At 33.1% G+C, this 24,598-nt stretch overlaps 1 protein-coding gene across 4 annotated transcripts in view; it reads left to right on the top strand.

The window, feature by feature from the left end:
* The first annotated feature begins 7,762 nt into the window (after positions 1-7,762).
* Positions 7,763-24,598, top strand: part of LOC115219228 — a 532,468-nt gene continuing 515,632 nt past the window's right edge. For 3 of the 4 annotated variants that reach the window (XM_029789367.2, XM_036507795.1, XM_036507870.1), the window contains exon 1: positions 18,869-19,147. The gene's annotated coding sequence lies outside the window, so the exon portion shown is untranslated. Of the gene's footprint in view, positions 7,846-17,368; positions 17,442-18,868; positions 19,148-24,598 lie in introns of those variants that run through there. The other variant, XM_036507825.1, reaches the window with a different exon arrangement.

Raw genomic sequence — 24,598 nt, 5'->3', positions numbered from 1 at the left:
CATTGGAAATGAGAATTTAGCTGAAAAACAAAATAATATATATAAAAAAATAAAGCATAACTAAAATGTTACCATGAAAGGTATCTGGCTATTACAATCTCTGTTGAAAATGTTATTACTTTTCCTCACTAAAAAACAATTAGGCAACATTATATTTCATTTCATTTTCCGTTTTAAATGTTAACGCTATCCTATCTAGATCTATCTATTGATATATTTACTCAGACACACACAAACACGCACACTCACACACACCTATATATACATGTACATATGTATGTATATATATATATAAGTGTATATGTATGTATACCTTATATACACACATATATTCGTATATATGTATAATTATTTATATTGGTGCTTATGTATCTGTCTATATGTACCTTTGTATTTAATAATGTATATATATATATATATATATATAATATATATATATATATATATATATATATATATATATATATATATATATATATATATGTACATATATATATATATGTGTGTGTGTGTATGTATTTATGTATGTACATGTATATGTTTGTCTATGCATATGTGAGTCCTTATATATATATATATATATATATATATATATATAATATATATATATATATATAAAACTACATAATAGTTATTGGGAAATTACGCCAAGCATGATAACGCTATGGAAATTTATTTGATAATCACCAACATAACCTGTGATCAAAAGAATGCGATTAAAAGTGGAGATGTAATTGATATGAAAGGGGAATTATGAAAGCGAAATTTTATATTGATGATATCATTGTCCATGAAAATAATCATTATCAACATTCAAAATGGAACCATTCAGAGGAATCGATAAAGAATGATGTATTCCTATTTATTAGGGAAGTGAATTATTTTCTGATATAAAATAGATATTGAAATAGAGATATATGTATGTATACTAACCGCTAAATATATACATACATGCATATATTAGGCACATCACACGCATGCACATCATTGAAATACACACGTTCATACATCTAGCTGTGTGTGTGCGTGTGTGTGTGTGTGTGTGTGCCTGTGAGAGGAATTGCGCGTAGAGATGACAATAACGTGATAATATTGCAACCATTCAATGCATGCCCTAAAAAATGGACGTTGATGTGTAATTATATAGTTAACAAGGAAAGGCTGCGATTTGATAGAATTTTGTCCGGCTCAATGTTTTGAAATTAAACGTCCCCATGTTCGAAATGGCTTTCATCACTTTGGAGTCGATTAAATAATTACTACAAGAGGCCAATGAAGCGACTTGACCCATTCCAAAAATTTTAGTTCGTTTATTTAGATTAGAAAGTATTTAGTTGGCACCGGAATTTACTTAACATATTGTGGCAAGTTTCATGTCACTCCATAACGAAATTAAAGTGTACTAAATATGGTTCAGTTGCAGCAAATATTCTAATCTGTGGATGATAACTTTGATAGATTTCGGCCAGTATAGGCCCAGGACATGTCCGACTTAATAGCACCACCTGGTGAAGTCTTTTAGTCACCATGGCCCACTCTTCCAAAGAGTTATTTTTGTTAGAGACATATCCGGGTGTAGGAGGTTTGTCACAGGTGCCAAGCTATATTGGTGTTTGCCTTTCCCTTAGCTAACATCGGTGGCGTGGAAGGGAAGATTATGCATGGGCGACTTCTGGTCGTCAATAAAAAAGAAACTTGCCTCGACTTCATGACCGAGGTGGAGTCTCCTCTTAATCCTCAGAAAGTATATAGCTAAGTTATTATACAGGGGTTAGATTTTTCTGTGTATCCATCTTGTCACCAGATTTTTAAATATTCCCCCTTTTTCCTCTTTTTGTTTTTGTTTGACCAGCGTCGATACTTTGAACGAGTATTCAAATAATCACGATGGTTCAACATTGTTGTATTCGATTTCGTGAATGAAGAAAGGCTGGAACTTGTTGTTTTAGTTGTTGATACGCCAGTAACCTAGTTTAAAAACTTCTTCGGAATCAAAAATCAGCTTATACGATAAGTATCTTATGGAAGTAGACTAACTATACAGTCAACAACCGTATTTGACAGCTTGATTTCCGAAATATAACTTTAACATATTTGCTTAAACGACGTAACTACAAAAAATATTTGCTGCAAGAGATTTAGATTCCATTATTAGGTTTCCTATTAGTTTGTGACTTGTTAAAATCTCTGGTTATTCATTGAGGCTTTACAGATTATCATGCATTAGATATTATTGGTATTTCTCTCTCCACCTCCATATTTTGTTCTGAGACGAGACTGAATTTATCGTTTTGGTAGGAAAAAGTATTATTTGCAGTAGCTGAAAAATCTCATTTGGAACAAAGTGCAAATATTTTTGTTGAAACAGATATTCCTATGTTTCCCTCCAATGAGAAAGCAGCGATATATAATAGGAAAATACTCATGAAATATAGAAGAAATTGTCAAATATATACATAAGAAACGAACGATAAAATCATCATCAGTTGCATTTGTAATCATACAACCAATTTCACTCATAAGCGGGAAAAACAGACTAAATCAGGTGTTAGACGAGAAAAATCGATGGCAGCACAAAACTATTACTTCATTTTTCAACCCAGAAACAGTGACATATTGGTTTAACTTTGGTAGGATTTAAAGAACAAATTATTGAGAATGGCAACGATAAAGCAAATCAACCTCTGAGACACTTCATTGCCTATGTCAACAGACATTCAGATGAGAGGTAAAACTACTATATAAGAGAGATCAGTGAGCCCTGCGGCTCAAGCCTCACTTTATTAAGACAATTTCAAATCATCATATCAGAGAAAATTCATAACATTCTATATTGGACAAAAAAGAGGATAACTCAATTCTCTTTGGTCCCTCAGATAGCGTAACGCACCTATCATGATCATGTTGGTGAAAGGTAGAATAATGAATTTCGCTTGACGTTGGATCCGAAATGATTGGCATAATCTTTGACCTATCTCCTGATGCGTTAATTATCCATTAGATTCTGGTTTTCAGTACGACGTGATATCTAACTCTGCTTATATTTGTCTGTGGTACGAAGATCGGCCGATAAGAACTTAGGCTAAATAATATGCTCTCACGGAATGTGACGAAATGGTGGTTTAGTTTTCATAAAAGTATACGCACGTTTTTGTTCAGTGTTGCATTGCTTGCATCCCAATGGTAAAGACGTTTCCATCCTGTTGGTGACAACAGATTTGAATAGAATTTATGACGACACCATCACTGCACTACTAGTTCCCAGCCAAGTGCTTTTTTAGCTTTCATTTGTGAAACGAATTACAGTTAGATGCAGCGAAATCTGGAGAATAGGGAAGGTGATCAAGAAATTCAAATCCAGTTTCACGCTTGAGTATTGTCTGATGAAAAAAGGGAGTTTCACTTTTTGTAAATGCTTTTGACACAGTACTCTTCATCGAGGATGGGATCTTTGAAAATAGTCAATACACACAATATTGTGTGCATCCCACAAAAGTGAGGTCACCTTAACTGCGAATGAAACAACCTTGGCTATTAGGGAACAGGTGAGGAGGCGTGTTTCCATTGTATAGATTGTCTCTTTGTCTCTGGCTCACAGGTATATTCAAAACACTCGCTCTGGTTAAACAAACGTCCAAGGAAAAGAAAACTGCTTCAAACAATGTAAGATTTGTCCGCCATGTAATCAGTCTGATGAGCTTTCGATCAGTTATCAGTGGACGCGGCATCCATCGAGTAAAGATTGTCATGCCAATTTATTTGACACAACGAAGACCTTTGTGCAGAATATTCTCAAGTCTCACATGGAGTATGTTGTCGATACATTTCTCAGGCAGAACGGTATATATGTAAGATCCCAACAAAGTTTAAAATGGGTCCTTGGTTTTCTTCTCTACATATAGAAATATATATATATATATGTCTTTCTATATATATATATATATATATATATATATATCTATATATATATATATATATTATATATATATATATATATATATATATATATATATATATATATACATACACATATATGTATACATACACATATATGTATGTATGTATGTATGTATAGTGAGAGAGTGAAACAGAGAGAGAGAAAGAGAGAAATGGATGAGTGAAAGGAAGAAGGAGGAACATGGTTTGGAAGGGAGGGAATGACGGATGTGTATAGGTATTCTGGGGCAGAATTAAGTCGGAGCGATGTTGGGCTTTTCGGTATAAGGGAAGAGATTAACTATATAAAAGAAGAGACTACCAGTATAAGAGAACCGATTTCTGTCATAAGAGAAGGGATTTCCTGTATTGCTATAGGTTGCGGGAAAAGTTTCGCCCATCGCATCAATATACGATTAATTGTACAGTGATGCTAATATACCACTAACTATACTACATATTTAACAAGTATGTATACTTTCAAAGGTCAAGAGATGAAAAGTCCTTCTCAAACTATAAGCTCATATGGCTTGTTTTAAATATTTGCTTTGCATATTCGTTACTACTTAGATTCTACTCATCACATATTCCCCTTCCTGAGGGCAGACTGTCTTGCATCGCTGTTGAATAGTATAGACATAAAAATACAAATTCTAGCAAAAACGCCTAGTCATAAATGTTATCATTTACACTAAAATCTTTTCATATATTTTTTTTTCACAAATTGTAAACATTGGTCAGAAAGCTTAATGAAAATATAGTTTAAATTATTGGCATAATCCCAGCAAGTTCGGGGATAGTGATGAGTCAATCATATCGAGTGGTATTGTATCGTCCCGGCAGAATGAAAAGCAAAGTGGAACTCGGCAGCAGTTGAACTCAACGTAAAGACGGTCGAAATGCTGCAAAGCATTTTGCCCGGTATGCTAAATGCTTAACGGTATTTCAAACATTTTCAGTATTAATATCTTATAAGCTTTAATGTTGAGGGTCATTTACTGACAGTTACTTTCTAGTTCCAATATATATTAACGCAAATGTTAGAGTTGATGGTTTATGTTAGGGTTTTTACTATTGAGCAGCAATAATACTGATGATGAAAAGTACGTTAAACAGCTAGCACTCGTTGATATTATTATATTGATTGAATTATGTTGCAGTTATAGATTGGAGTAATTTAAAGAGCGTACTATAACTTCAACTCTAAAAGCGTTAAATACTGTAATACTTTTCATATGTACCAGTCAGCGTCTATGTTTGTCGGTTTACATAATTTCACTGCAATATCTGCAATATCTTCATGTTTGTAAATGAAATAAAATGTAGCAGGTACTTAAATGATACTAACTTGATATTAGCTTCCAATATGTTGGTGCAAGGCCAGCAATTTCGCTGAAGAGGTAACTCGATTACATCAACACTTCACTGATACTTATTTTATCGACTCCTATACCATGAAAGGCAAAGGTGGAATTCGAACTCAGAACATATAAACGGAAGTAATAACGCTAATAATCTTACCCGATGTGCTTACGATCCCACCAACGCGCTGCCTTAATAATAACTTTTATATTACGACATATATTTTTACCATTCGAGAGTGTTTGTTAATACGATCAGAAGCAAGCCATTCCTAAAACAAATCCCGATTTCTTAACCAGGTTAGCTGTAATTAAAAGAAATAATGGTCACTATGTTTCGACGAATATACGTAGTTGAAATACAGATTATTGTGGCATATAATTATGTCAATGCCAATCGGCATATTCGGCTTTTATTATTAAATTATTTATTATTTTAATGGCGTTTATAGAGGATAAGATTGCAGAAACAGCAGGTGTTTGGAATTAAAACTATTGTTCATGTTGCTATACCACACTTTGCTCTAAGTTGAAACTAACAGCCAAATTAGTTATTCAACTGTTACCTGGTTCGATAGATTTTATATTAGTTTTGCAGTAATAACTCTGTTTTTCACGGCCAGCTCTGAATATGAGCATACGTTTTAAAGAGTATATAACTCTTTATTGAAGCAAGTATATTAGAAATATGATGTAATTTTGCAATATATACTTCTTGCAAATATTTGTGTTTCATAACTAATCCATCTCATTATACAATTCGGTTTGAATTTCTACACTTTTCTCTCTTCCCGCGCTTATAATAAAGTGTCTTATGGCAATGAAAAGAGATAAATTCTCCTATTACAATTTTTGCTTAATTAGAAGTAACGCAAACATTTAGGTCGAGTTTCTTAGTATGAGATATAATGAATTCCAAATATAATGATTATTGATAGGTGCTGATTGTAAATCGCAGCAGACTACCATATACTGTCTTCTAAGATGAAGAGAAGACATTTGAGAAATATAGCTTTATACAGAGAAGAACTATGTCTTACTAACTATGCGATTTATGCACACGGAATTGATTTCGTTAAATAGTTTAATGGCTTCACAAACTTACATTAATGACTATTATTTCAAACAGAATGCTAATTATTCAGCTGATATTTCCCTTACCACCAAATGCCATGTTTCTCGCCGATTTACAAGTAAATAAATCCTTTTGCAACTCTTATCTAAGCTCCAATCAAATTAATCCTCTAATCGAATGACTGCCTAAAGCAAAACTAGCACATTTTTACAAGTGGATTTTCATGTATATTAAGTGGCGTAGTTTCTTTCCTTAGGAAACAAGTGTTATCGTATGCCAATACACTTTGTAAGATTTATCTATGCCACGCCTTCATGCAATCAACAATACTATGAAAAGCAAGAATTAAACCGAAAATAACACGGGGATGGAATAAATCAAACGAAAAGTAAATATTTCGCAACTAATATTGCACATTGTTTATTACATATAATGCATAGCATTTCTACTTGAAGATTATTGATTTGTCACTCTGCTTTAATCTTAAAATTAAGCACGTTGAATAGAAACGGATAAAAATGTAAACGACTGCATCGAGACGATGAATACTCTGAAATGTGTATTTTATAATTTTATATTATATTGAAGAAACGAAAACACAAACACACATTTACTTATTCATGTAAGAATGCTTCTGTATGTTTTATGAATTAGTGCACCATTGTGACTTGTTGAGTGGTATCAATTTGTGTGCCAGCATATATGTGCACATGTCACTTGTTCAATACTTTGGGGGATTTGATTGTGGAACTATTTACCACTATGTACATAGTGTATGGAATGCGATATTTGTGTAAATTTAATCCCATGCGTAAGGAATTAAATTGATATGATATGTATTCGTTTCAGTTTTTTAGCTCCTTTTTTTTTTATAAACGGCAGTAATTCCTCAGTTGGTGAATGTGATGGGAGAAATGTATTTACTTCTACACGTTTGACTATCGAAGCATGGACAGCAAAAACTCATTTGGGGGAAACTTTGATACCAGTCTTGTGTTTTCCGGCAAGATTATGAAAAAACATATCTACTAATTAGTAGATATATCTATCTATATATTTTTTTCTTTTTTCTGAGTCTAATAATATGCGGCCATGAAATAATTTTCTAATTGCACTCGATCTTTATTCCCCGAGACAAACTCGTATATATTTTTGATAAGACCCATTTACAAATAATATATCTGAAAACAGTTTCTACAAAAAGCTTGCTTATATTTTAAATAATATTTTACTTGGCTTAGCAAAAAGATGAATATACGAAATAGTATTTTTCAAAATACAAATTTATATTTCTAAATTGTATTTCATCGTTTATAAATTTAAACAATAAATGTGATTTTATCTTGCACATAACCTGAAAAATCTTTCTCCTTCCATGTAGAACTCAGCTGTGCCGGCAATATATCAAAATTTCGGCGAATAAATACAGAACACATGTTACACATCTCTCACAAATACTTATTTATTTGACAGGTGAAACAATAGATTTTTCTCTAAATTTTCATTGCATTTCCTTCGGGAGTGCTTAAATATTTTCGCTGAATATCCATGCTAAAATGTACCATGACAATATATCGAAACAATAACTCTACTTTTCACTTTTATTTTTGTAGTAAATCTTTTACTTAACTTCCAGATTGAATAGGTAGTATCCAATAGTATAGTTGCAACAGAAATTCTGTACGATTAAACAATACCAAGCAATGTACTACATATGAACACTGGTCAGTCAAGTATCAAAAGCAAAACGCAAGGAAAAATATATTTCTGTTGATAAACGCTACATAGGCGTAGCAGTGGCTGTGTGGTAAGTAGCTTGCTCACCAACCACATGGTTTCCGGTCATTCCTACTGCGTGGCACCTTGAGTAAGTGTCTTCTACTATAGCCTCGGGCCGATCAAAGCTTTGTGAGTGGATTTGGTAGACGGAAACTGAAAAAAGCCCGTCATATATATATGTATATATGTATATATATGTGAGTTGTGTTTACGTCCCCGTAACTAAGCGGTTCGGCAAAAAATCCCGATAGAATAAGTACTAGGCTTACAAAGAATAAGTCTTGGGGTCGATTTGCTCGACTAAAGAAGGTGGTGCTCCGGCATGGCCACAGTCAAATGACTGAAACAAGTAAAAGAGTAAAAGAGTAAGAGTATTGTGGTAAGCGGTTATTGAGACTCATCAAGTTGATATTAACTACACTTTTTTTAATAGCTCGATTCATGAATCTTAGTAATATTGTAGAATAAATTATTTCATTCCACTGAATTTGATATCACCCATTGTTAAATTTTAAGTCAGGTATAGAGTAGTCTTGCTAGAAAGTTCTTCTTCTCCTTCTTCTTCTTTTTCTTCTTCTTCTTTTTTCTTCTTTTTTCTTCTTCTTCTTCATCTACTTCTCCACACCACCTACTACTACAATTCCTCCTTCTTCTTCCTCCTTCCTCTACCGCTTTTCTTCTTCCTCTCCTCTTCCTTTCTTTAAACTTATTCTACGTTATTGTATTTGAGTCTTTTGGAATTTTTTTTTTTCTTTTTCGTACATGCATTTGACATTTTTAATTCCTTTCCACATCAACGTGTCGCCTGTTTCTCAATACAGACAGCGTCCAATCGGATTGCATTACTTTATGTAACCTAACTTTGCAAAGCTGGATAACCAGAAATTACATTCACAATCATTGTACTGATTATATTATTCTCGTTCTATTTGTGTTATTGATATTCTGATACTAAAATATGACCTTTCTTTTCTGCTTGGAATCCACCGATTTAGAGGCATCGTTGCACTTTACTCTGATTTTATTCCATTCTGTCGAGTAATTTCGTGTATTGGTCACATATTGATTTTTGTCAACATATATATATTATTGTGACTGGAATTATATTCAGACTGTGTCACTCTTTAAAACGCTGGTATTGTTTTATCCGAATCTAAATAGCTATCTGCAATTCGCGTAGTTTAGGAGTTTCGCATAAAACGCGATTTGCTTTTTTCACCTTATCACGCAAGACGTTTAACTCTTGATTGTTTTAAATTATATTCTAAGATAAGCTAGTGTTACATTGCAAAATTTGTATAGCAATTCGGCAATCATTTAATTGCTAATATTACTATAGACAAATGGATAAAATTTAAACTTGCTTGATGTGTTCATATCTACCTATTATCTTATAACTGGTTAGCTTCTTCTCTTCTTCGTGCTATAGTCATGGTATACATATTAGCACTAAAGCCCACTTTCAGCGCCAATGCGCTTGGGACGAAAAAAGAGGGATATTTTCTTAAGTCCAGTAGCTTAACCCTGACGTTGGAAGAGAGTGGACTCTGCTTGTAGTCTCATGTCCTTTTAACGGCCGTCATAATTTCATTACTATTCTTTTTGCTCACTATCAGTATCCTTACTAATACCTGGCTTGTAATAAAATTTTGGCATCATACTCATAGCTGCTTTAATTTTATTTATATATTTGACTTTGTGCTAAATATTTCTTTTGCTTTTCATAAATGGTATGAAATATAAAATTTTTTCAGGAATTGTATCTAGTTTATTAGCTATTTTAATGTTTAGACTTAAGATGCCTGTAATGTTGATATGTTCCAGTGATAATATTTTCCGAACCCTCGTCGCCACTGATATGTCCCAAGATTTCGACGTATTTTGTCGTCTCTATGGGACTGGTCTGAACGGTGCAACTTTGCTAAACGTATCTCTTTAATTTGGCACGCAAGCTATGAAACAGAGTGGACAGTACAAGGACAGACAAATCACCACAGTTAGGTCAAAAAACATAAAACGAATGAATGAGAGATGAAAATAATTAATTGGAATGTAATGGCTGCATTGAACCCAACTCTCAAGCAGTACCATTTAACTGTTTTAAAAACGTTTTTTTATAATACTTCTTCCTTTGTTTTCCCCACTTTTCTACCCTTTTAGCATCGCTATTATAGTATTATTTATAAAAAAAGCTTACTCACGCATTCGTGTTCCTACATTGGTTTCAAATCCTTATAATCCTCAACAGGAGGCAGGTCATCGAACTCCACCTCCATTCCCAATGGGTCTCTGCTGGTTGCAAACAATTCTTTCAATTTTTCATACTTCTCCTAGTCTATCACTATGTCTTCTGTGTTTTCTGTGCAAAGCTCTACTGGCAATTCTACCCCAATCACCGATTCGAATTTGGCAACTATCCCCTCCACAGCTGTACTTCTTGTTTATGCAACCACACACCATATATTCTTCCTGGCCTCTCCATCTGCTTGTTTCCGCGGCAACCTCAGCTGTCCTGGTATATTTCCCAACTTTGTCTCTTTGTTGGTAATGCTGGTGGAGATCCCTGCCGCCACATCTTCACAGTGTTTATCTCTTCCTCCTTCTCCCTCTCTTTCGGACTTCTCAGTGGCGAGTTCACACATTCCCGCCTCATTTACCTGCTCACCCCCGCAAATGCCTCATCAGCCTGCCCCGTATATTTCTCACCCGCGAGGGCCACCACTTCGACATTCTGCTACTGTTGGCCTTCCTCACTGTCTCTCTGGGAGCATCTCAATCCCATGTTCACCCTCTCCCCGCATTGATAGCATGTTGGTAGTCATTCCTTCACCACCACTCTCAACCCCACGTCCTCCGGTAAAATCACATCTTCGTCGGTCTCGTTCAAATCCTTCTTTCCCATCTGAATGTCCATTTCAAGGCCACATCCCCAGCAGTTCACCTTTCTCGTCCCCATCACCCCCTAAATTCTTGCATCCTCCTCGGTTCCACGCATCACGGATGCCACCAGCAACGCTTCATTGACAACTCTCAATCCTGTGATCCTCTTGCCGCAGTAAGCCGGCAGAAGCACCCACTCGTGCGTCATGAGCGTCATAGTGGAGTGATTTATCGCCTCTTGCTCGTTGGCGAACCCCACCTCCGCTATGCCGGGTTTTCTTCCCTTTGTGTTCAATGTCGTCAGGTTTTTTTATGTATTTAAGATATTCTTCCACTGCCTCCACCGTAGCTATTTCAATTTTCTTAGTTGCAGAGAGTGTTCTGTAAACCACTGTTTGTTTTCATGTACTGGCTGTCACTTCTTTTGATGGAGTCAGCCTTAAACTGGATCCTTCCGATTATATTCCTATAATTTTTTTTTGTTAAATTTTAATCTCTCGCACCTTTTGGGCATCTGCAATTACGCCCCTTCCAACCGCTGACCCATAACCTCGAGTCTGTGCTGGAGCTGGTTCGCAATCAATTATCTCATTTTCCTTTTTCACTTCAATCCAAAATGGGTAAGAAAACAAGCAAAAAATCATAAGCCCGCAGGTAAAAACAGTACTTAATAAATTTAACAGTTCAAATCATAGCCTCACCCTCGCGGGAGGCCACTCAGCCAGTATAATGTCGACGGGAATAAAAAATTAACAAGAAACTAATCTTCACCGACCGACTCTACTAACTGTATCACTTCACTATTTATTAGTAGATGACCAGCCCACTTATCGCCTGGGGGCGTCCGCCACAACATATGTACTCCTTAAGTGTTCATTATTCCATTTGTAACTAGAACAACTCAAATTTAACCCATATACAAAATGCTATGATCGCAATGAAAACGAGAGGTATTGCAATAAAGACGTATTTCATAATTATTCCATTGATATTACTTTAGTTATACTTGTCGGAGAATATATGACGTTGAGTTTCTGAGGAAAATTGATGGAATGTATACATACATTTTTTCTTATTTTACTCATACATTTTACTTGTTTCATTTGATTTTAATTACTTTATTTAATTTGGGCATACTACCCAAATATACGTTTTCCCTGTAAATCATAAATACATATCTAATTCATTGTGCTTAGTTCTCACGCGTTATTACGTTACCTAGTTCCCTGGTTAGCAAGGAATTTTCATTTACGATTCTCTCACCTCCTTTCAGTGCACCACATATAAACCGTGTTAATATTCCTTCATGTTTAACGCAGTCCTGTTTAGTTTTCATGGACACAAGACATATTAAATTTCAATATGCTTCATTTTTAATCTGTTTAAATCTTTAATTTAAGTGGATATTTTCTGAAAGATTTGTTTGGACGTAGATGTTTCATAATATATAACCATTTATATGATGCCTTTTCCAAAGAGTTACTCAATAAGTACCTACTCTCAGCATATTACATTGTTGTGATCTAGAACATCAGTACTGTTTTGTAGTTTACAAGTGTGCGCCTGTACGTGTAGATTTGTGTGATGTGCGTCTGTGTGTCTTTGTGTTAGTGCGTGTGTGTGTGTGTGTGTACCCGTGCGTAACTCGATTAAAGAATTCAGACTATTTTCTTCATCTCTCCATATAGACAGCTACACTCTCAATCTAATAAGCCTAAACAATAAATACAAAATACACGAAATAATTAATATAAAATGATGATTCTTTGCGTATTCTTACAAATACTTTTCAAAATTCTTAATAAACATTCGCATTATAGCGGATCGAATGACAAATATTTAATTTATTTGAACATATATATTACCCTGCACATAACTATAAATTTTTCTGGAAAAATATTCCATGTAAACGTTGCCTCAAATATATTAATTTGTAAGGACATTCGATATACTTTGTTCTAAATCCCTATTTCTGAAACTGCGATTCGCTAAGAACTACTGAAACTAAAATATGCCCGAGGAATTTATCACAGGATAAAAAGATAAGCGCTATTCACTGCTGCACGTTTGAAATTAATTTATATTTAATTAGCTGGTTGTCTTGCCCTTTTACTCAAGTGTGCACAAAGTCTTGTGTTTATGTGGTCACTGCATCATATATTTCAACTTCATTTGCAGCTATACCTTTGCGCAATTCACATGCTTAAAGAGAATGCTCGATATCAAGTGTCTGCAAAGAGTCAGAAATGGCACAATTCGGATGAGAACTCAAATCAACAGGTCAGTGAGGAAATAAAATCCAAACGCTAGAGCTCTATCGAACACATCCTCGGGCAAGTTGGACAAAGCGATTCTGTGATGAAACCGAATGGCAAGTCTGAGGGGTAAAGACTTGTAGGACACCCAAAAATCACATGGCAACAGTACATTGGCAAGGAAATAAGAAAAGGAGGGTGAAGTAGCTGGAATGAGACTAGAACAGCTGTAGAAAATAGAGCTTATTATAGAGATCGTGTATGGCCTTATGTACCTCTTGTCACAAAGAGGACTAACTATCATCTTATAGTGACCATCTTCCCTTTCCTTTCATATGACTTTGCTGATTTAAAACTTTATTCCACTTCTATTGGTAATTGCTTTGTGACTGAACGATGTGGAAGAATTATCACAAGATATTTACATAATAATATGATTTAATACTACTAACTTAGATCGTTTAATTGCATCTAATATAATGTTTTTACAATATTTTCAATGAAATGTGTTTAATAGAATGCAGATGATTGCGGAATATACAAATTTTATGTATTGATTGTTTCAAACTGTCTGTACGATTATCGCTTTTGCATTAATTGATTTTCCTGAATATTTTATTGATTTGTATAATCGAAAATATAATAGGATTACATATTACTATTTACGTATTTTTTATACTTTCTAATCAAATATCCTGTTTGGTATATTCTATCCTCTTTAGCATTATTATATTTCAGTACAAACGTTGAGCTAACAGAATCGTTACCAAGACGGGGATAATGCTTAGCAGTATTTCGTTTGACTTCCGATCTGAGTTCAAATACTACCTTTATCAATTTTGCTTTTCATTCTTTCGTGGTCGATTAAATATTAGTCAAATTTTTGTGCAGAAATTTAGATATATTATAAACCAGGAATTTCTAAGCAACGGTTAATTGTTTTAATTGATTCGTTATGAATATCAAATAATGAGATACGCAAAATTCTGTGTTGTTGATGTAAAAGTCAGATTATCAGTTGCTCTTCACGAATCATGTTTGAAATTATGGTCACTTTCATCAAATTATCTATGATAACTAGGAAATAAACACGTGAGTACGGTTTAAAATGAAAAACATGAAACGTAAAATTGCAAATGATTGATTTCATTGCACACTTCTCTCATTCATATCTAACATGCTTTCATCAGAAGTATCTTGACATAAATACTACTAAATATATAAAAATGTGTTAATTGTGAAATCAAAATTTGCACTTAACGGGTTTTCTAGAATTTATGGTAAGATTTGTCAGCTAAATTAAAATTATCGAGAAACTTCCTGTTCTATGAGATCTATAATAATCCCCCGCCTCACATTTTCCTAAGGTTCGAATAATTATGGTCGTACGATCAAAACGAAGTATTGACGTAAATAGGTTTCTCTGTTTCTGCGTTAGATATATTTCACAAAGTAACGAAAATAGTTTAAGTAACATATGTTACTTGGCAAGAGATAAACATTATTATATCCCATTACGTATAATTATAGTACTAAACGTAGAACATAATTTAATCGGTATAGATTACATTGATGTTTAGATCGAATGTAATTAAAATAATTATAGCTTAGTAACCAGTTAATTTTCTTAATTAAATATCTCGTTTCCATTTGTTAACAAAGATTATCGGGACTTACGTAATCGAAGGTATCTGTAGGTCATTATATTTAAAAAGTAATGCGTAGAGATAGGCATGCGAGAAAGATGTAACAAAAATAACTTCAGAGCTCATGGTTGATGTTGTGGATTTTTAGTAATTTAATTTTCGCTCCGATAATTGCTCACTACGCTATCTCTGTTTTCTCATACACGTATTCATACATAAATCATACGTGTGCACACACACACATACACACACACACACACACATACACACACACATACACACACACACATATGCCTGCATATATAGTTATATGCATGCACATATATATATATATATATATATATATATATAGAGAGAGAGATACATAGATAGATAGATAGATAGATAGATAGATAGATAGATAGATAGATTTATAGATAGATAGAGAGATAGAAAGATAAATAGATAGATAGTTAGATAGATAGATAGATAGATAGATAGATAGATAGATAGATAGATAGATAGATAGATAGATAGATAGATAGATAGATAGATAGATGTGTGTATCTATTAGTATCTATCTATGTATCTGTGTATCGATCTCTCTATCTACCTATATATATATATATACACACACAATGCTTCCGTTAGATGCAATTGCTGTCTGCTTTTCTATCAACACGTCTTGTCTTCAAGCTCTGTGTAGCGCTAGGCAATATATCTCAGACTTCATGACTCCAGTCGGAAAAGAAATTTTGTAATCTACTTATATTAAACAACTACATACTTTAACGCGTACATTGCACTTTGTACATACAGGAACACAGACGACATGCACCTAGAATAATGTAAACGCAACCAAATACAAGGAAAGACAATCAGTCACATCAGTTTTTACAGCAAACACACCATCTACCGAGAAACAATGAAGATTACACACAACAACAAAAGCCTCCCACTACACTGGCCTAGTTAATATTCCCTCTACCATATGCAAAAGGCCTTCAATTTTTCCAGTGAAGGGGTAGTCGATTACATCGACCCCAGTGCTCATCTAATACTATCGATCCAGATAGAATATAAGGCAGAGTTGATCTCGGCGGAATTTGAACTGAGAATCTAAAGCCGGATGAGCTTTTACTAAGCATTTTTCCGAGGTACCAACAATTCTACCACATGCTACCTCCACTTTGTAAAAGCATCTCATACGATTCAAATTTAATCGTCCACTCAATTACACACGTAAATTACTCACGCACGTATACAAGTTACATAAAGAAATCTCTGAACAACACTGAAATACGCACACACAAAAATTTCTAAAGTGAAAGCATTACTTATATTAACATATTGGCACCTACACGGATAAACAGTCAAGCATTTATAATAAACGTTCTAAAAATAACTAAAACCAAAACTATTCCATTATAACACCACTCACTTCCCCCGCCACCACCACCAAAATAAAAGGAAGAAAAATACGCAGGCAACTGTTTTTTCATATCTATTCATTCATGCACATTAGCGCATAAAAACTGATTTATGATGCTTACTAACAAACTAACAACAGCACAACATAATTCACACTGCATTTTCATTTGCAGTTTCTTGTCATTCTTGTCAGGTAGATCAAAAGGCAGGGAGATGCTGCATTCACTATTTATCGTTATATTCCCCGTTCGTCCCAGGCTACCATTGAGCAGAGTCCCAATCAGTATACATACCTGCAAGTTACCTCCTCATCTGTCATAACGATGTGTTGTGTAGTCGACTAGGAGCCCTCAACCCAGCCGGAATCTTAGTGACGATTGTTCTAAAACGTATTTTCTACTACCTTTCTATCTAATGACCAGCGCTATCAATATGCGACACATGTGCATAAAGATTTGGATGAACTATCAAACGTAACCTCTGTTCATGTTATTTTTACGCAATTCTGAAGTTATTTTCAATCAAGAAGCGTTCTGTAAGAAACCTAAATAGCGCATGAACAATAATAAATAACTCCACAAAATATTGCATAATGAGTTAAGATGGATTATGTTGGCTTATGACGAAACAATTGTAAGCTGAACTGCTAAAATGATTTGCTCACTGTTCTTTTTTCATTATTGTAATTATACTTTAATTTCCGATATTTGTTAGAGTGAACAAACTGCTATTTCAATTATTGCCACATCACCAACGCCCGTATATGTACTTCACAATATAATCAAGAGGGTTACACCCAGCGTTGAACATACGTTATGTATGTATGTATTATGTATGCATATATATATATATATATATATATATATATATATATATATATATATAGATATATATATATATATATATATAATTACAATTTTATTGAATTTATATGTATTCGCCATTCTGACCTTGAAATAACTAGCATGACTCCTTTCTTTTTGCCCCACAAAATAATGAATTTCACTTATTTCTGTATATTTTCAGATTTGGGACTTTAACTTGGAAATTTTAAAATCATGCACAAACGTCTTTAGTGCAAATTTGGAGACCAGTACAAGTAAGAAAAAATAAACTTTGTAAATATTTTAAACAAAGCATTTAAAGGTCTACAATTTTATTACTTTTATTGATACGGTAATTTATCAACATTGCTCACATTAGAGTATTAGCTTTAACTAAATGCGATTATATATATATTATATATTTGAAAATGATTATTTACCGTATGAGGCAAAATGCGCGCTTAAAATTGCTAAGCGTGCATATATAAATTGTTTGAATTCTTAGAATCAGTGCAGGTACAAGGACGATTTCAGCGATAATATGAAAACAATTTTCTTCCCAATCTGTATAGGTATCGGTGCTTACATATGTGCCAAATTTGAGAGGGGAACTATGGTTTTACATATGCATACTCTAACAACACCAGTTATATACATCAAGTAAAATTAATTGACAAGAATAATTGTAAATGGATCGCATTCAAATTTGGATACTTTATTTTTAAATCATTGTCCATAAATATTAAGATATATCTATTCATATATTTATATATATACATACATATATATATATATATTATATATATATATATATATATATATATATATATATATATATTCATATATGTATGTATATATATGTGTGTGTATATAACTGTATATGTATGTTTATAAATCAACTATATCTGTAATTGAATTGCCATGAATGAAAATATTTGCTTTACCTGTATCAATTTCATCAGAATTCATTAGAACTTAAACTTGTTTTAAGGCAACAGCAATTTTAAAATTTAAAATAATAAAAATAATATTCCCACGTAATTTGACGCTAACCTTTGAAATCTATTCTAATTCATATAGCGTATGTTAGTGCGAGCATTAACCAAACCTGATCTATGTAGGGTTTACTATATTTACATGTATCATTCTAATAATGCAGTTACTGGAAGTTAAAATTCATAAGTAACATTACGTTAAATGAAACAAATAAAACTATACATATGAATTTTTATACTAATTATTATTGTGATACATTTAGTATACGCTTTCAAATTCATAAGCTTTTGAACGAAAATCACAAGTATTGGTAATTACACAGATTATAATGAAAGTAAATGATTAATTGTATTAACGAGATGAAATGCATATTAAATTTAAAATCTCCAAAGGTCGTTGGGAAAACAACCGACGAAATTGAATTGATACTTTTGGTTGCATTTAAGCATATGATTCCTTATATTCTCCAAATTTGAATGATCATATGTTAATATGCATAAACATCTGTTATATAGTAAAATACACTCTTTATCGTATCTCAAGGGTGCATTTCAGTGGTGAATATCATACATACTATATTACGTCAGTCGTGTAATCTACTGGTAAATATTCGATATACATTCATATATATATATATATATATATATATATATATATATATGAATATGTAAATAGCCGAAAACAATATAATACATTATATAGATTTATATATATATGGATGTACATTCATAGATATATACATATTTAGACACTCACTTGTTAATATATAGTTATATATTCTAAAGTGACAATATTATATGAATATAGCTAATATCAATGTTACCGGAACGAAATCGACCGAAGAATCACACAGCATTTAATTCTGAGAACAGTGGATTGTACCTCAGTGAAAAACTGTCCTCCTTGTTTATGGAATACGGACACGTGCGATGTTTGTAAAGCTTAGCCGAATGGATTTCAATAAAAGACTTCTTTAAATCATAAGGTAAGTGATATTTAAAAGGTGTGTTATTATATCGCATATATTGGCATGCAGCTTAACATATTACGAATCGGTTTATTGTTTTTCAGGTTGATATAGACACACACACATACGCACACACACACACACACACACACACACACACACACACACACATATATATATATATATATATATATATATATATATATTCTTGTAAATATACTATATTGCATACCGTATAACTAATTTGATTTCCTTCAGCTGCGCTCTACCTGCACTCGTAGTTTCAATAAATCATTTTCTTATACAGAATTCATGCGCTTCTTAATCTTTTCAAACTTACCCTTACTGGCAAAAAAGTGATTTCATGAAAATGTTCACCTTTATTTCTTCTTCTCATCATCATATAAAATTTGAGTTTATTTTTAAAAAATATTAATGTGTTTGTGTGCACATTATGCCGATTCTCATCACCGATGCAGACACTAAAATGTCGTTCCTTCTTAAACATGATATAAAATTTGTGAATGAATTAGGTCTGGAATTAGATCTTGAGCACTTGACATAATTTTCTCTCTGTTGTCAAGTACTCTTCCCACTGCGGAGTTGCACGATTTTATGTTTGGACAATATAACTTAGTTTTATTTCAACATCAAATATTTTTTAAACAACTGGTTTAATATTTAATATAATACATTTAGAGTTCCTTTTCGCATTACTGCCTTTATATCTAATTGATAGCTTCTTTACAATCATTTTAAATTGAAGGGCAAATTCAACAGTATCGGGGATTAATTATCCACAACAAACATGTAGTAAAACAATTAGTCCAAGAAAGATCTGACATGTGAGAGAGGAGGTTTTTTTTGTTCCTGTCACTGCAATATTGGAAGTGGGATGAAAAGCTAAATGACTGGGGAAGAGAGTAATATATGATTACAGTAACCCGAATGTTCACCAGATTTTATAGACAATTCGTCCTTTGCACATTTAACTTAAGAAAAATAAATACAGATGCACACTCATACACAAATACACACACATACACACAGATTCTCTCTCACCCTCTCTATCCCCTTTCTCCCTCTTTCTCTCATGCACATATGGACACACGTATTCATACACAACAATGTATTACCATACATGCTAATACTTGTTGTAGCTAGCTGGATTAAAAAGTTGGTTTTTTAATAGTATGAATGGTGTGTGTTGCATTAGTTTGGATTTTAGTGACGGTAGGCGAGTATTGTTGCTGTTTTAGTGGTTATATTGTTCTAACTAAATGTATTGTTGTGACTTTTTAATCTCAATCAATACTCATGGACTTATGACATTTCATTCAACATATTATAACTTTTTATTTGAAATGGGTTTGCTTATCTACTTCATAGTATATTGCAGACCGTAATCCTAATATAATGGTCATAATCTACAGTTCCTGTTAGGGTGAAACCCCGTTACATTTGTTAATTGCAACACGGAAGTACTTGTGTATGTCTCTCTCTCTCTCTCTCTCTCTTCTCTCTCTCTCTCTCTCTCTCTTATGTATATATATATATATATATATATATATATATATATATATATATATATATATATCTGTGTGTGTGTGTGTGTAAAATGTATAAAGGTCAACTTTCAGGAATGATAATGGTTTATTGACGCTGAAGGTTGTAAAGTTTTCCCATATCGACGTTAGATAAGCTGAAAAATGTTACAGCTGCGTTGGGTGTGTATAGAATAAAATCTCCTGCAAGTTAACATAGGATCCCTTGATAAGTATGTAGACTTCATTTGATTAAGATATCTTTGGCCCAACGTGTAACTAGCGGATTACCCCTGGTTTGGTCAATAACTACCTCCAAGCTTCAGCTAGCGATGAATCATTGCTTGGATTTTTTTCTACTCCGTTCCCTAATTTTGTATATATATATACATACATATATACACACACACACACACACACATATATATATATATTATATATATATATATATATATATATACAGCGATCATTTCAGAAATAATCTATATCTGCGTTATGTTGTGGAATATATTGGCGTGTATGAATTGTACGTAATGATTTGAAATAAATATTTTAATTCAAACTTCCTTTCATTTATGACAATAGTTGTCAAACAAGAAAGGGTTTTATAAAACTTTATTCGCGTTTGAATTAATGATTATCTACAACATGGAATTGATAAATCCTTTTTCTCGACAAAAACTAAGGAACAAACAATGCAATAATGTTGTACTTAATTTGGCATAACGTCTTAGAAGGAAGCCAATATCTAAGAGATGGGAAGGCGGCGAGCTGGCAGAAACATTAACATGCCGGGCGAAATACTAAGCGGTATTTCGTCTGCCGCTACGTTCTGAGTGCAAATTCCGCCGAGGTCGACATTGATTTCATCCTTTCGGGGTCGATTAAATAAATACCAGTTACGCACTGGGGTCGATATAATCGACTTACTCCGTTTGTCTGTCCTCGTTTGTCCTCCCTGTGGTTAGCCCATTGTGGGTAGTAAAGAAATAGGTATTTCGTCTGTATTTACGTTCTGAGTTCAAATTCCGCCGAAGTCGACTTTCATTCTTTCGGGGTTCGATAAATTAAGTACTAGTTGAATACTGGGATCGATTTAAATGACTGGCTCCCTCCCCCAAAATTGTACAACAGAGTATTAAAGAGGTGGAATTTCAGTTTCCGATGGACTATATAAATGAATGTACAGATATATAGACATGGTAACACTTTTTGTCTCCTGTTGTTGTGGTGGTTAAACAACAAGAACAACATCATCATCATCATCATCATCATCATCATCATCATCATCATCATCATCATCATCATCATCATCATCATCATCATCGTCGTCGTCGTCATCGTCTTTTTCTTTTTCGTCAGCGTCGACGCCATCATCGTTTGTGTGGTCGTTGATCTCATTGTCACCTTTTTCTTCTGATTATCCAATATATTATCATTATTGTTTAATATAAAATATAGTATGTTATCATGATACTAAGTCTACTCAAATCCAATGCATTTCTCAATATGTGTTTGCATGTTTTAGGAAGAATTTTTCCCCACCATTTGTCAATATTTCTCTCACTTCTAGTATACTTCAGATTCATTGGTTGCAGTTGTCGGTGTGCTATCGTGTGTATAATTTATGATAGAAAAACTCTCGATCTCACCTGATATCTATCAATTTCCCCAATTTCATTCTCTATACTCTCAACGAAATGCTCATAAAATGTTTGCATTGCTATCTTCCAAAATCATAACGGGTTCTTCATCTGTAAGATGATATCCTGTAGGGAAATTTCTTAACATCTTCTAATTGTCTTTCCGTCACTTCGATCCAATAGTATCCCAATTCTCTATTTTATTAAACTTCGTCATATATGCACATGCAAATGTTTTGCGCTAGATTACTGCATTCGCCTACCAAAGACCTCATAATACCACAACTTTTCCCATATATTCTTCATGAGCCATCTCACTGACGTTTATCGATAATTGTCCACTATCTTGTAATGACCTGTACCATTACTTTTCATGCAGTAGCATGTTATGGTGAGTGTACAATATGAATATTATTGTTAGAATTTGTTGCATTCATAATTTTGTGTTAAGCTAAGACTAGATTTAAGTCGAAAAATTGCTAGAATATGTATCTGTACTGAAGTCAGCTCAGCCCTTCATCATTGCGTGGTCTTTTATATGGGATGTTAATGGTACTACTTTCCTAAGATTTGTGGGTTTGATTCTAAGAAATATTAGCATAATATTACTCACAATCACTGTAACGAAATGTACATACAATCTGTAAATTCTTTTCGAATACTTCATAGCAGATCTATCAATATATTGATACACACATGTACATAAAACCAAACAACATTATGAAGAGATTTGTAGAAAACATATTTGCCAGCAGTACGTGCGCAGTAAATACTCATTCATATAGGATGAGCATGTATGAACAAACAATGAATGAAATTCACATACGTTGTAATAGAACATGAATAATCGAAGATATACATACCCCCATGGTCATAATGGTTTTGTACCAATCATCTCAAACATCTCGCTTTGCTAGGATCGCTTTGTTATCTGTTCTTTCTGTCAGACTTATTGAAGGAAAACTTAATTTCAAAACACGAAAGTTTTATTTAGTACTTCCTTTTTCTCGGAAATCAATATACTATTTCTCACACTTTTTACTTTATGTTATGCACGGTTATGTCTGTCATCTTAGATTTTCCTTTATATTACTTTTTTAAGTATATCGATCAATAATTACGGGATTTCAAGTAGATATTTAAAGGGGGGAATTTTGATACCTATTGGGAATATAATTTTTTTCTTTACTAAATTAGCCTCTCCAGATATTAGTAACGGAAGAATTGCTACATCTTATGTTACTTGTATTCTTATTGTTATATGCTTATACAGTTAATTACATACAATGTATTATAACTCATTGTGCAATATAATATTATCACTGAATTGAGGCGAATCGGTAAAGAGGTTTGAAGGTATACTATACATTTCTAATTAAATTTCATTAATATGGAGCCAAATGGTCCATTGACTGACGCAGGCGTTTGAATGTCAAGTAAAGAGCTAAATCATTTTCCATCGGATTTTGTAATTATTCATTAAAATATCCAGAAAAAATTAAAGGATACACTTACGCATAATTTACGAGATACACTTATTATGGTTTGAGATATTCGGAATATAAACGAATCAATTTGGCAAAGCGAGTAATGAAACTGAATTAGAATTGGAAGTAAACGACTCTTTTAGTGTTTTCTTTCAAATTAAAGAAAGAAAGAGAAATATTTATGAAGCCCGTTCAAAATGTGTAAAGGAAAAATGAAACAAAATTTCTATTTGAAATAAAATAAACGAAATAATCGATAAAATTAGACACATGTCACTTGGGAAATAATAAATTTCTTTCGGCGTTATTTTTATCATTCGTTTTTCGTTCACTTGTCTTTAAAGTGTATTTAGTTTTTGGCTTTCATTTCACCTAGAACCTAATTTTAATTGCAGTATGCATAATTTACACTGTGTCTTCATCTAAAACAACTCATATTACCATCAGTTAATGATAAAAAGGAAAAGCTGTGCAGCCGAAATACTAGAAAATAAATGATTAATTACAGATTATGGTAACATGCCATTAAATATAAGTTTAAAAATATAAAAAAGAAGAAACACCTATTGGAGGGAAATTAAAAAAAGCACTCAGATATTCACGAAAAACTTACTCATTTCTTTTAAGCTAAACAAATGCTAGTAATTCAGTGCAGATTGTGTTTAATTTTGGAATATAAAATGGCATCTTGGAAAGAATTCAGTTGTGAACATATTTAAAGTGTAATGCATCGATCTTAGCATTTTCTTTGATTTTGATTTAATGAGACACAGGAGCCATTGAGGATAAGAAAAG

Source organism: Octopus sinensis, linkage group LG1 (assembly GCF_006345805.1).
Source record: "Octopus sinensis linkage group LG1, ASM634580v1, whole genome shotgun sequence".
Lineage (NCBI taxonomy): Eukaryota > Metazoa > Mollusca > Cephalopoda > Octopoda > Octopodidae > Octopus > Octopus sinensis.
Note: the sequence above shows the minus strand (reverse complement) of the source record. Positions and strands in the feature narration are given on the sequence as shown.